Source organism: Panthera onca, chromosome C1 (genome assembly GCF_046562875.1).
Source record: "Panthera onca isolate mPanOnc1 chromosome C1, mPanOnc1 haplotype 2, whole genome shotgun sequence".
NCBI lineage: Eukaryota > Metazoa > Chordata > Mammalia > Carnivora > Felidae > Panthera > Panthera onca.
Window position 1 is genome coordinate 159,984,139 of NC_138346.1, and position 14,040 is coordinate 159,998,178.

Genomic DNA, 14,040 nt, shown 5'->3' on the forward strand with positions numbered 1-14,040 from the left:
CTGAGAAAGAGGTATCAACTATGTATCAACTATGTCTTACACATTCAGGTTATTTCCCTGTTATTGGCTATTGTGAGTAATGCCTCAAGGGAAATGGTGGTGTGGATATTTCTTGGATATAATGATGGATTGATTGATTGATTATAAATACCTAGAAGTGGAATTTTTGGATTATGTGGTCATTTTTTTTTTATTTTTTGAGGATAGTGCCTTGTCAGTGCAGAGCCCAACACAGGGCTCAAACTCACAAACCATGAGATTGTGACCTAAGCTGAAGTCAGACACTTAACCAACTGAGCCACCCAGACGACCCTCTTGTGACCAGTTTTATCCTAAAGTTTATCTTATCTGTTTTAGTGATGTGTTACCTGAAGACATAGGGTACACTTATAGGTGGTATAGGAAGCAGTCATACATTCTAACTATAGCCTTATAAATACAGTTGACCTTTGAACAACATGGTTTACAACTGTGTGGGTCCATTTATACACAGATTTTTTATAGTACAGTACTGCAAATGAATTCTCACTTATGATTTTCTTAACATTTTCTTTTCTCTAGCTTACTTAATCATAAGAACACAGTATATATTACATACAAAATATGTATTAATCAACTGTTTATGTTAGCAACTATATATATTATCAGTAAGGCTTCTGGTCAGTGCTAGGCTATTAGAAGTTAAGTTGTGGGGGAGTCAAGTTATACAGGGATTTTTTACTTTGTAGGGGGTCTGTCCTTCTAACTCCCACATTGTTCGAGAGTCAACTATGCATGCAAAAATAAAGATCATAACTCTACCCATATTGTTTTCATTGTTGTGTCACAAATATATTTGCATGGTTTCATTAATATGTCTTTCCTTCCTCTCCATTTCCCCTAGTCCTTATATATAAAATATTAATGTAATATCATAATAGAAATACAGAGTAATGCACACTGTACAGTAATCCTGAGCTCCAAGTAGGATGTAGTAACTAATGAGACTTGGAATTATTTCCTTTAGAAATTTGTATGTATACTTTTTCTGGTTGTTATAAAGAATACTTATGTTAGAATTGAGCCACTTTTGGTGGAAATAAGAAGTGTTGGTATCAGAAGAAGGATGTAGATGGACATTTGTCAGGTTCTTATGTTTGCTTTTGTCTCTAAATCATTTGAATGACCTTTCTTGGGGAAATAACCTTTGGCCAAGTCATGCTTTGAGATATGGACTCATGTCCCAACACAAAATTTAGAGGAATCAAATAAGTTTCACCCCAGTTTCTGGCACATAGTCAGCCATTTGATGCTCATGCTAGTACTTTTAATTCTGTAAGAGTGATGCACCAGAGACAAATAAGTCATTCACAGTGGCATTAAGAGTCCAATAGTGGCAGCAGAAAATTTTCAGTGTTAGCAATCCAAAAGATAATTTCTGAGGCATTGCTCAGCCTGGACTCTTGCTACCTAGCCTCCTTTGGTTTCTACTCATTTACTGAGCTGATTCCCAGTTTTTCCTGTTGATTCTTAAGTTACCTAATATCCTTACAGCGAGTATCTTTTAGTGCTCTCACTAGCAATGTTCTCAGTTGCATGTAAGAAGAATAAGAATTCTTATACACTTAGTTAATTTCAATAGACCTTAATTTTCAAATGTAAATGATTATTTCTGAAATTGACACAATAGACTTTTTGTCTTAATCACCCAGAACAGTGCCAGAGCCATAAGACATGCTAGATTATTATATTAATTTATATTTATGTTAAATGATTAATATTATTCATTTTCAGTGTTGTCATGTTTTAACTTTCGGGGGAAATTGGAAGAGGATGCCTCAGAGGCTGGTAATCAAAAGGCACAAATTAAACGTCAGTCATGGTAGTTTTTGTATACAGCCCTATTACATTCATCTTACTTTATATTCTGATCATCTATACTTTTATTTTGTTTATTTTCCTCAGTTAGTTTATAAAATTCTTGGGGTCAGAAATGTGTGTCACCGTCTTTCTGTTCCTAGCTGTAAATCTAAAATGCAAATCTACTCTTTAGTTGGGTTCCCATTCCTATAGGATAGTCAAAATCCTTTTCACTTAATAGGAAAAAAAAAATCCTTAATCATTTTGCCAGTTCCTACCTTTCCAGCTCTCCCCTGCCTTCAAAACTCCCAATTCCAATTTTCCAGATATCAGACGACTCACAATTCTCAAATTCCTCCGCCTGGTGTGCCTTAATCGCCTTTTCTGCCAGCAGAATTTCTGAATGGCCTTCTAGAGTCAAAGGAGCATGCTCTGTAAGAGTTTTCACATTGCTTCTGTGCATGGCTCCATTATAATACTTACTACATAGCATTACAGCAGATTGATTACATTCTGTTCCATCTGTTTGACTGCAGATTCCCTGTATTTTATTAATTTCTGTATCCCTGGTGCTAAAAAAAAGTCAAGAAAGAAGGATATTTTTAATTTTCTGAGTATACTATTTATTCCTTCAAATAGTTTCAGGAACAAAGGATTACCTCTCAAGATACTTGTTCTTATAAAATTTTCTGACCTGTGTAGGGGAACATATTAATGAATATATTTAACAGACTGATAAAGTTGAGATACAGGCATTCAGTACCACTAAAATTTCAAGAAGAAAACAATCTTCTGCTTTATGCTTTGAATTAACTATCTCAACTGTTCTGCTGAGGAATCAACTTTTAGGTTAAAAGCCCCATTTATAGTAATTTCAAACCTCCTACTCTCCCTTCTTTCCCACATTTAGAGGGGATAAAAAACAAACTTGAAAGCTGACTTTTTTTTTTAGAATTTTGCTTCTTCTAAAAATGTGGTTCTTTAGATAAAGAAGAAGAGTGATTATGAGAGTTTAAATAAAGAATGAAGTACTTTATCATAGCTTTGGAAAGATTTCCTAACATACTACCTGCATGCATAATTATCAACTATACTTTTCCTGGCCTCTTCTCTCCCCTCCTGCTGCTCTTCTGCTAGCCAGAATACACATTGCAGCTCAGTCTCCCTATGAAAGTGTCAGCCACTGTCATGATACAACCCTCATGATTCACAAAGTAAAGTACATTGGAAAAGAGGAAAGCCACTGTTATCATACAGACATTGGTTTCCTTCTATTTGAAGGGTCAGGGACTTGGAACTCCAAAAAACCCCATCAGAACAGGTTTTTTTAAGTGGTTAGCTACTTTCCCTCAGACTACAACATGCCTGTGAGATGAGCTGGACCTCATGAAAATGGCTGACTTGTGTGTCAGAAAATCTGTAGCTATTGGCCTCATTCACCTGATATTGAGATGTAATAAAGTTCTCTGTTACACAATCATCTTAGTACATGGAAAGAACCACAACACATCATAAAATGTACTTCCTGTGTATACTCATAAGTCTATGGGTGTGTGCATGTGTTTCCGTGTGTACGTAAATACAAAGGTGCCAGTCTGTATGTGTAAATGAGAGCTACTAAAAACGGCTACAGATAGGAAAAGCAGTGGCTCAGACACTCAACCACAAGAGACGTCTCTTGAGTTTAATTTGCCTAAAGGAGAAAAATACACATTATTTCCCAGGCCTTGACAAAAGAAGGACTTTTTATCTAGTTTACTTTTAGAGAGTGTGATAAATAAGTGGTTAAAAACAAAACAAACAAACAAGAAAAAACTAATGGATAGTGCGAGGTTAAGAGGTTGTAATATGAAAGACTTCGTAGGACTGGATTCAGATTTTTGTGAGACTTGAGGTTTATTCAACTCGGGAGAGTCATTTTTTAGAAAAACTATCTGAAATTACAGATACGAAGTTAGCCACCTCAGGGCTTATAAAAACAAGGGGTAGTGACCTTAATCCTCATTATCTTCACTCTAGATTTTTCTGCAGCCTGGAAAACTAGAAATCTCTTGAAGAGAATGGAAAGAATTCATGAGAAAATGTCACTATTGGAGCTAAAGAACCTTCATTTATCTTCTCATGAATAGAGGTGGTCACCAACCAGGTAGGAACTGAATGTTAAATTTGTATAATATGCAGTAATACTTCAGAATTGATATGCATGGTTTCTAGAAGTCAAGAAATGTTTGAACTGATATTTAATAACCTCTATATTTCATATCAACACCTCCTCTATCATTTCAGGATAATCTCTGGTTAACATCCAGAAATTGTCAAGCTACAGTAACAGATGCTTGAATCTCAGCAGCTTATCCCAATTTAGTTCATTTCTCACTGAAACTACATGTCCAGTGGGACTGAGGAAGGTGCCACCATTTTATAGCTTCAGCATCTGTTACACATGGCCTCCAAGTCTGTTATAGCAAGAAAGAGAGCATGGTGGAAAGAAGGTAGTCCAACAGCACTTAAATGCGTTGGCTCCGAAATGATATATGCCACATCTGCTTGCAGCCTTTTTTTCCAGAACTTTCACATGGACATGCCTAACACAAGGGCTTTGGGAAATTCTGGGGAGTAGATAAAAAGTTTTGAGTACATGCACAGCCATACTTACCTATAATATGGGTAATATTTGGACAGTCTCTTTGCCCAATCATCCACAAGAAGACTTCCTTTCTAATCTTTACACAGATATGGAAACTTAAGATCTAAGCTACATATATTTATTAATAAGCATGATGACTGATACATAGTGATCTGAATACAGATCATTCATAATGACTCCAATTCCTATAAGAAGCAAAAAAGCAAGAATGTGTTCCTAAAATATCCAGCAAGAAAGCCCTAATACCATACTTTAACTCTGTGCTTTTTTCCCCCCTATATCTCTTTTCAGGTCTGACCTGATTGTGACTGTTACTGAATAAAATTATTTGCATATCAAAAATCTTATATTCTGCCCACTCAGCCAGGCTCAATAAAGAATTTGAACTCAGAATTCTTACTAGGATTGGTATATTTTTAACAAAAACAAGAAATTGATCTTGAGAAATTTAATGTAAAGAAAAGTAAAGTTAGGCCCAGGGAGAATTTGACTGCCAGTTACACGTCTACATGGCATTTGCCTTAGAAGGAGCCAAGCACATAGGAATTTTCTTTAGAGAGTCCGCTGATTCTAATAAATATGTTTCCATGATTACTTTCTTAATGACATTTGTTTGGGCTGATATGCAGATTTATTCATTTCTTATGATTGTTACTTAAACATATTTTCTCATTCCATATTTTTTATTTGTAATAATACCAATATCATTTCTTTGTCATGGAATTTTTTAAGTTACTGCCATCTTAAATGAATTAATTTCTTCTGGAATATACTTTGTATGGTGAGTTGTATTATATAGCTTATTGCATTAGAGCATTCTTTGAAGGACATTTTCCTTTTTGCTTCCCACTGGCTGAGGTAAGGTACTACCCTAAAATATTGTGTATGGGATCCCCCACATCCCATTTTTACTACTGCTTTCCAAAGAATTGAAAGATCCAGCAGAATTCACCTGATTTTGCCTTTTCCTTCCTCATATAAATTACAAATAATATCCCTGCTTGGAAGTACTGACTTTTTTTTTTTTTTAACTAGCTTGCACCCTTATTGCATGGTGTCTGCGTCCATCACCAACTAAGACCTTGGGGAACCATTTTCACTAATGGACTCTGCACTCCCCAGTGTAGTTAATTTCACCCTTATGGTCAGAAAGAGTTAATGTCCTTTGCTACCAGGTTGTAACATATACACTGGGGAGAAGATGATACCCTGTGTTTTTTCAAAATGGACATCTTTATAAGTCATTAGCAATTTTATCTTCCAGAAGTTTCCTCTATTTTTTTTTTCTCCAGAAACTTTAAACTTATACAATATGCAACTATCACTCTTTGGAAAGGGCATTTCAACAGATTTGATTTTCTTATATATTTTTGCCTTTCGCACAACTTGATGAGTTGCTTCATTAATCTCTTGGTCTCCCTGCCTCTCCTCCATCTGGTATCACTAGCAGATGGAGGCAGAATTGCTCAGATATAAAGGGACAGACTCCAACTACAAATATATCACAAAGATAGCAAACAAAGATACTTTGTGATTATTGGATGGTAAAAATTACATAAACTCCATCTATTATTTAACGTAACTGTTATTAAATATGGGCTTTCAAAATTTACAATTGTAGTATATAAACTGTGCACATAACTGTTTACATAAACTATAACCTAGTGATTGTGATACATAAACTGTGACTTCGTGATTGTAATTTGTACATTTATTCAACAAGTATTTGTTGAATACCTACCATATACCATGAAATTAGCTGGGGCTAAAATGGAGTGCAGCAGAATCTTTAGTCTCAAAAATATATAAGTAATAGATTCCAGGATACCAAGTATTTAGGGTACACATAAATACTTAGAGTAGAAGGTTTACATAAATGTGCTATGCTGCTGCTCTTCTAACCTTCCCACATAAAACCTCTATAAAAGCCTTCCGGGGCAAACTTTATCCAACCTCACTTAATATGTATGAGACTCAACCCATAGCAATCAGTCAATCCATTTGTCAAGAAACAAATCTTTGCAGAGCTCCCACTTATACAAAATATATTGTGCTTGGCCTGTGATGAACACAAAGAATTGTAAGACAATACCTTCTTTGCTCAAGGGATTAAAACAAAACAAAACAAAACAAAACAAAAAGTTGGTATGGGGGGGGAAGTGCATGGGGCGATGTGTGAAATAGTTGATAAGGATTAAGGAGGGCACTTGTGATGAGCACCGGTGATGAATGGAGCTGTTGAATCCCTATATTATACACCTGAAACTAATATAACACTGTATATTAGCTATAGTGGAATTAAAATTTAAAAAAGAAATAATTATTAAAAAAAATCTTGGTCAGGTAAAAGGTGCCCATGAAATGGTAAATACAATACTAGAGAACCTGTGATCCCTCCCAACTGATTCATACCCATATGTATACTGGGTATCCCTATTTGGAAGGTTGGTAGGCACCTCAAGCTATAACCTGCTGCACCCTTTTCCATCCCACCAAGGCTACTCTTCCTGATTCTTTCTGTTCAAGGCAGACACCAAGGCATCAGTCTGGATCCCACTACTCCACAGTCCCCCTTTCCCTTCATCTAAAAATGAATGAACTCTTTCCATTTAAAATATTTAAAATCTATCTCTTAAGTCAAAGTGCTTTTTGCTATCACTAGTTCAAACCCTTGTCATCTTTTCCCTGGATATACTGCAATGTATCTGCTTAAAACCCTCTCCCAGCTTTTCTGTCTCCATACCTCTTTCTAAATATAAATCCAGACCTGCTTAGCTAAAAAATAAATTCTTAATGCCTCCCTGCTGCCTTGAGGTTAAAATCTAAGCACTTTGCATGGCACAGAGAGCCCCTTAAAACTTCCTTTCTCCTTCTGCCTTCCACCTTGTTTCCATCTGGGCTTTACCACTCTGTGTTCCAATCACACATAGCCATTCGTAAGAGTTTTCTTTCTTTTCTTTTCTTTTTTTTTTCTTTGAGAGACAGAGAGAGAGACTGCAAGTGGGGGAGGAACAGAAAGAGGTGGACACAGAATCCGAAGCAGGTTCCAGGCTCTGAGCTGTCAGCATAAAGCCTGACATGGGGCTCGAACCGACAAACCATGAGATCATGACCTGAGCTTAACTGACTGAGGCACCCAGGCGCCCCACCCCATACACACAGCCATTCTGAAGATGGTGTCACTTAGCCTGGAGTGTTCTGCCCCACCACCTACATGCTTTGGCTTACCATATTCCTAATTTAGAGACCGCCTACATATAACTTTCTTGGAAAATTTTGTCTCTCACTCTACCCTTCCTATTCCCTTCTGAGTGTGGTGTCCCTCCCATATGTGCTAATGGCCCTATACATAACTGTCATTATTCCTTATTACACAGTGATATATTTGCCTGTTGACTTTCTTCTCACAGCTGTGAAGCTCATGAGGTTAGAGACCTTTCCTCTCATCATTTCTTTTTTTTCAAAAATTTAAAAAATGTTTTTATTTATTATTGAGAAAAGAGCATGACCAGGGGAGGGGTAGAGAGAGAGAAGGACAGAGAATCTGAAGTGGGCTCTGCGCTGACAGAAGTGAACCCATTGTGGGGCTCGACCTGCGAGCCCTGAGATCATGACCTGAGCCAAAGTCGGGACGCTCAACGGCCTAAGCCACCCAGTCACCCTTCCTCTCATCATTTTCTAATCAGCAGCCCACACAGTGCCTGATATAAAATGAGCACTAGACAAACATTGGTTAAATCGAATCAATAAATACCGTAAACACCCAGGAGAGTGAGCAATTACCTAAGTTTTAAATATTTACTGGAAACAGGGGCACCTGGGTGGCTCAGTCAAGTGTCCGACTTTTGATTTTGGCTCAGGTCATAATCTCGCGGTTCTTGGGTTGGAACCCCATGATGGGCTCTGCGCTGACAGTGGGGAACATGCTTGGGATTCTGTCTCTCCCTCTCTCTCTGCTTCTCCTCCCACTTGTGTGCACACACACTCTCTCTTTCTCTCTCTCAAAATAAATAAACTTAAAAGATTTCCTGGAAATAAAACCAGGTAATATGCAAAAGACCCGGCAGAGGTTGTCTTGGTTAATGCTAGTTCACAGGCACAGAAGCTGCTCAATTAATGCTCCTTCCCTTTCTCTTGAATTGTCCCTTGAAAATTGATGGCAACTATACAAATAAAGGTGAGAAAGAGGAGTTTTATAGATTGGGGATTGTATCAGTCTCAGCTTCAAAATGTATTTGGTGAGTAAAGGGAGTTTAGGAGGAGCGAGGAAGAGAAGGCCAGAAATGCAGAGCTGGAGGATTGGACGAGTCCCTGAGTGCTCCAGCCAGAAGCACAGGTGCCCAGGGCTGGTGCCCATGCAGAAGGTAGAAGCTGCAGTATCTGGTGGAAGTGGTGGTTATTGATAACACACAGTTTAGCACAGGGGGGAAAGACTAGCAGGAAGAAGAAGGAGATAATAATCGGCTGAAGTCAGAGAGTAGATTTAGGCAATGTAGCAAGGAGAAATAATCCAGAGAATTAGACTGACTTGTGAAGAGGCCTGAGAGACTGGGTGTGGAAATAAAGTTTGGATTTGGAGTTAGAACATTTTGTTTTCAAGTTCAGTTCTGCCATTATTAGCTATATGAGCTGAATAAATTACTTATTTTCTTTAAGCCGTGGTTACTTCATGTGGAATATGGGGACAATTCTGTGGGTAGGGTTATCATGAGGATTAAGTGAGGCAATGTGTGTAAAGTTCCAGGGCTTATTAAGCTTTCTGTAAAGTTGCACTACCATGTTATCATTATAGATGATTGAGTCTTTCATTGCCAACCATCTTTGTCTTTCATGATCTGTTGTCCTTAATGTTATTGGTTATTAGGAATGGAATCCCAATGAACGTTTTTTTGAACAAAAGAAATAGAGACATTTTTCTATGTATCAACCTAACAATTGAGCCTATAGCTCTTGAAATATTTGTAATGTGTTTCTCTAGTGTATCTTAAGCTTCCAAAAGTGTGTTATATGATTTTCATTAGATTGCACTTTCATTGAGGGCAGAAACAATATCCATCTTCTTACAGGTTTCCAGGGTACCTAATGCAATCTGATACTGTGCACACAGTTGACAATTGACCGATGTTGTTAACAGCAGCAACTGTATCAGCTTGTGTCTCATACCATCTATAAGTTTCCCAGACTGTAAATGAGCAGAGAGAGAAAAGCACTTTCTGTGTTTGAAATGAATTGACCAACTATAATAAATAGCTAAAACAGGTAAGCAATATGAAGTAAATTGTATCAATTCATGTGTGAAAAGGCAGCACTTCAATAAACATAAAAATAACTTGTATTGTTCACTTTCAACCTTAGCTAAATGGCTAGGCTAGAAATTATCATAAGAACATTTTTTTTTCAGATGGCATTGTCCTACTTGAAGTTATAAAAGTGTCTATGGAACTTTTCATTTTCAGAAAAACACAGTAGTGCATCTTTTGTATAGTTAAAAAAAATCACAAATCTTATTGTTACAAGTAATATACAAGACTTAATGATCTGTTTTCCTATAAATTTTTTTCTCTCCATTGTATGCAAAACTGGATCACACAGAGAGGTTTCATTTGTCTTGGACTTTTGGCATCATTGGCCAAATATCCACAGAGGTTTTAGCCCATAATGCTGAGTATTTCCAAATGAAAAACATGTATTTAAAATGGTAAACCAACAGCACAGTGGCATATACATTTAGTTTTTTCTCTCAGTTTTAAAGTTGTGAAAAAAAATTCTATAAATAAAGAATTGATTTGTTTGAACATTGTGCAAAAATACAGAAAAGAAAGGTGGGATTCTGCAGCTATCAATCACAAGAGCAACTAAAAATCAGATTAGTCATTCGTGGACTCTACTGCATCATATATGTTATATCTTTTTGTTCCTTAATGAAGTGAAAGATTTATACCAATGATTCTACCTTGTTCATTTCTACTTTGTACGTTTCTGGTACCTTAAGTCATAGTGAACTTATTTAACCCTGGCATGTTATCATTGAATCAGTAGAGGAGTAACTCTTACAGATTTAATGTAACTATTTAGGGAGTGGGACTATCCATATTGGATGCAAGTAAATAAATAAAAAAAAAAAAAGAAAATGAAATTACTTTCTAGGAAATCAGCAAAGAGGAGATATAAGAATATTAATAAATGTCTACTGAGTCAGATGAATTGGTTAAAAGAAAAAAAAACCTAAAACATGTTTTTAACTTGATTTTTAGTATTTAGCCACTTTAAAAATCCTTTTAAAATTAAAATAAAAGTGCACATATAGACCGTAACTTGCATGGCACATTCTCTGCACAGCAGGGGACAGGGGCCCGTGGCTGCAGGTAGGATTCTCTGTAGGTGTAAGAAATGTGATTTGGATACCAACAAACATATTTCACCTGAAGAGAACTCTTTTCTCCTCTTATCTCTGAACTTGCAAGTCAGAGTTTAATTAAAAGTGAAATTTCATGAAAGTTTTGAAGATTAACCACTATTAACAATGAGCGAATAATGGAATCATAGATAAGATTATGAGTTCAAATCCTGGGTCCAACCTCCAGTACCTTACAAAAAACTCTCTGATGTGTCTTCCCAGAGTTTGAAAATGTGCCAGTATAAAATATATTTTGAATGATAATAAGTGAACTAACATCCTCATCCTCATCGGTAAGATGATTATAGCATTCTTCATAGATTTACTGGGAAACTCAATCATTTACTATTAAACGATTTACTCTGAGTCTGCTACACAGTAAGCATTTAATTAATGGGAGCTTGTTATTGTAAGAGTAGGGCAGTGGATCTTCATTATCATCTACCTAGGAAGGCACTCAGATTTCTTCCTTCCTTCCTTCCTTCCTTCCTTCCTTCCTTCCTTCCATTTCAATTTAGTTAACATACAGTGTTGTCATAGCTTCAGGAGTAAAACCCAGTGCTCATGTTGAAAAGTGCCCTCCTTAAAGACCATCACCCATTTAGTCCATCCCACCACCCAATACCCCACCAGCAACCCTCAGTTTATTCTCTGTATTTGAGAGTCTCCTTCCCTTCCCCTATGTTCATCTCTTTTATTTCTTAAGTTCCACATATGAGTTAAATAATTATATTTGTCTTTCTATAACTTATTTTGCTTAGTATAATACACTCTAGTTCCATCCATGTTGTTGCAAATGGCAAAATTTCATTCTTTTTCATCACCGAGTAATATTCCATTAAACATTCACAGACACACACACACACACACACACACACACACACACACACACTACCTCTTTTCTAGCAATTCATCAGGCAATGAATATTTGGACTCTTTCCATAAATTGACTATTGTTGATAGTGCTGCTATAAACATTGGGGTGCATGCACCCCCTCAAATCAGCATTTTTGTGTCATTTGGGTAAATACCTAGTAGTGCAATTACTGCATCATAGGGTAGCTTAATTTCTAATTTTTGAGGAACATCCATACTGTTTTCCAGAGAGACTGCACCAGTTTGCATTCCCACCAGCAGTGCAAAAGTGTTCTCCTTTCTCTGCATCCTCACCAACATTTGTTGTTGCCTGAGTTGTTCATTTTAGCCATTGTGACAGGTGTGAGGTGGTATTTCATTGTGGTTTTTATTTGTATTTTTCTCATGATAAGCGATGTTTAGCATCTTTTCCTATGTCAGCCATCTGGATGTCTTCTTTGGAAAAATGTCTGTTCATGTCTTTTGCCCATTTCTTCACTGGATTATTTGCTTTTTGGGGATTGAGTTGGGTAAATTCTTTACAGATTTTGGATACTCACCCTTTATCTGATATATCATTTGCAAATATCATCTCCCATTCCATTGGTTGCCTTTTACTTTTGTTGATTGTTTCCTTCCCTATGCAGAAACTTTTTATCTTCATGAGGTGCCAATAGTTTATTTTTGCTTGTATTTCCATGCTGGAGACATGTCTAGTAAAAAGTTGCTGTGGCCAAGGTCAAAGAGGTTGCTGCCTGTTTTATCCTGTAAGATTTTGATTGTTTCCTGTCTCACATTTAGGTCTTTCATGCATTTTGAGTTTATTTTGGTGTATGGTATAAGAAAGTGGTCCAGGTTCATTCTCCTACATGTCTCTGTCCATTTGCTGAAGAGACTGTCTTTTTTCCTTTAGATACTCTTTCCTGTTTTGTCAAAGATTAGATGGCCATATATTTGTGGGTCCATTTCTGGGTTCTCTATTCTATTCCATTTGTATATGTGTCTGATTTTGTGCCAATACCATACTGTCTTGATGATTATAGCTTTGTAATACAGCTTAAAGTCAAGAATTGTGATGCCTCCAGCTTTGATTTTCTTTTTCAAGATTGCTTTGCCTAATTTGGGGCCTTTTTAGGTTCCATACAAATTTTAGGATTGTTTGTTCTAGCTCCGTGAAGAATGCTGCTGGTATTTTGATGGGTATTGCATTGAGTATGTATATTGCTTTGGTTAATATCCACATTTTAATGATGTTTGTTCTTCTAATCCATGAGCATGGAATGTTTTTCCATTTCTTTGTGTCTTCTTCAATTTTTTTCATAAGCTTTCTGTAGTTTTCAGCATACAGTTCTTTTGCCTCTTTGGTTAGGTTTATTCCCATGTATCTTATAGTTTTTGGTACCGTTGTAAATGGGAACAACTCCTTGATCTCTCTTTTTGCTGCTTTATTATTAGTGTATAGAAATGCAACAGATTTCTGTAGGTTGATTTTATGCTGTGCAACTTTGCTGAATTCATGTATCAGCTTTAGCAGTTTTTTGATGGTCTTTTGGGTTTTCCACATACAGTATCATGTCATCTGCAAAGAGTGAATGTTTGACTTGTTTATTGCCAATTTGGATGCCTTCTTTCTTATTTTTGTTGTTGTTGTTGTCTGATTGCTGAGACTAGAACTTCCAGTACTATGTTCAACAATAGTGGCAAAAGTGGACATCCCTGTCATGTTTCTGATCTTAGGGGGAAATTCTCCATTTTTCCCCACTGAGGATGATATTAGCTGTGGGCCTTTCATATATGGCTTTTATGATGTTAAGGAATGTTCCTTCTATAGCTACTTTCTTGAGACTTTTTATCAAGAAAGCATGCTGTATTTTTTCAAAGGCTTTTTCTGCATCTATTGAAAAGGTCATATGGTTCATATCTTTTCTTTTATTAATGTGGTGTATCACATTGATTAATTTACAAGTATTGAACCAGTCCTGCGGCCCAGGAATAAATCCCATTTGATCATGGTGAATAATTCTTTAAATGTACTATTGAATTTGATTCGCTAGTATCTTACTGAAAATTTTTGCACTCAGGTTCATCAGGAATATTGGCCTATAATTCTTTTTAGCCTCTGTCTGGTTTTGGAATCAAGGTAATTCTGGCTTCATAGAATGAGTTTGAAGCTTTCCTTCCATTTCTATTTTTTGGAACAGTTTGAGGAGAATAGGTATTAACTCTTCTTTAAATGTCTGGTAGAATCCCCTGGGAAGCCATCTGGCCCAAGACTCTTATTTGTTGTGAGATTTTTGATAAT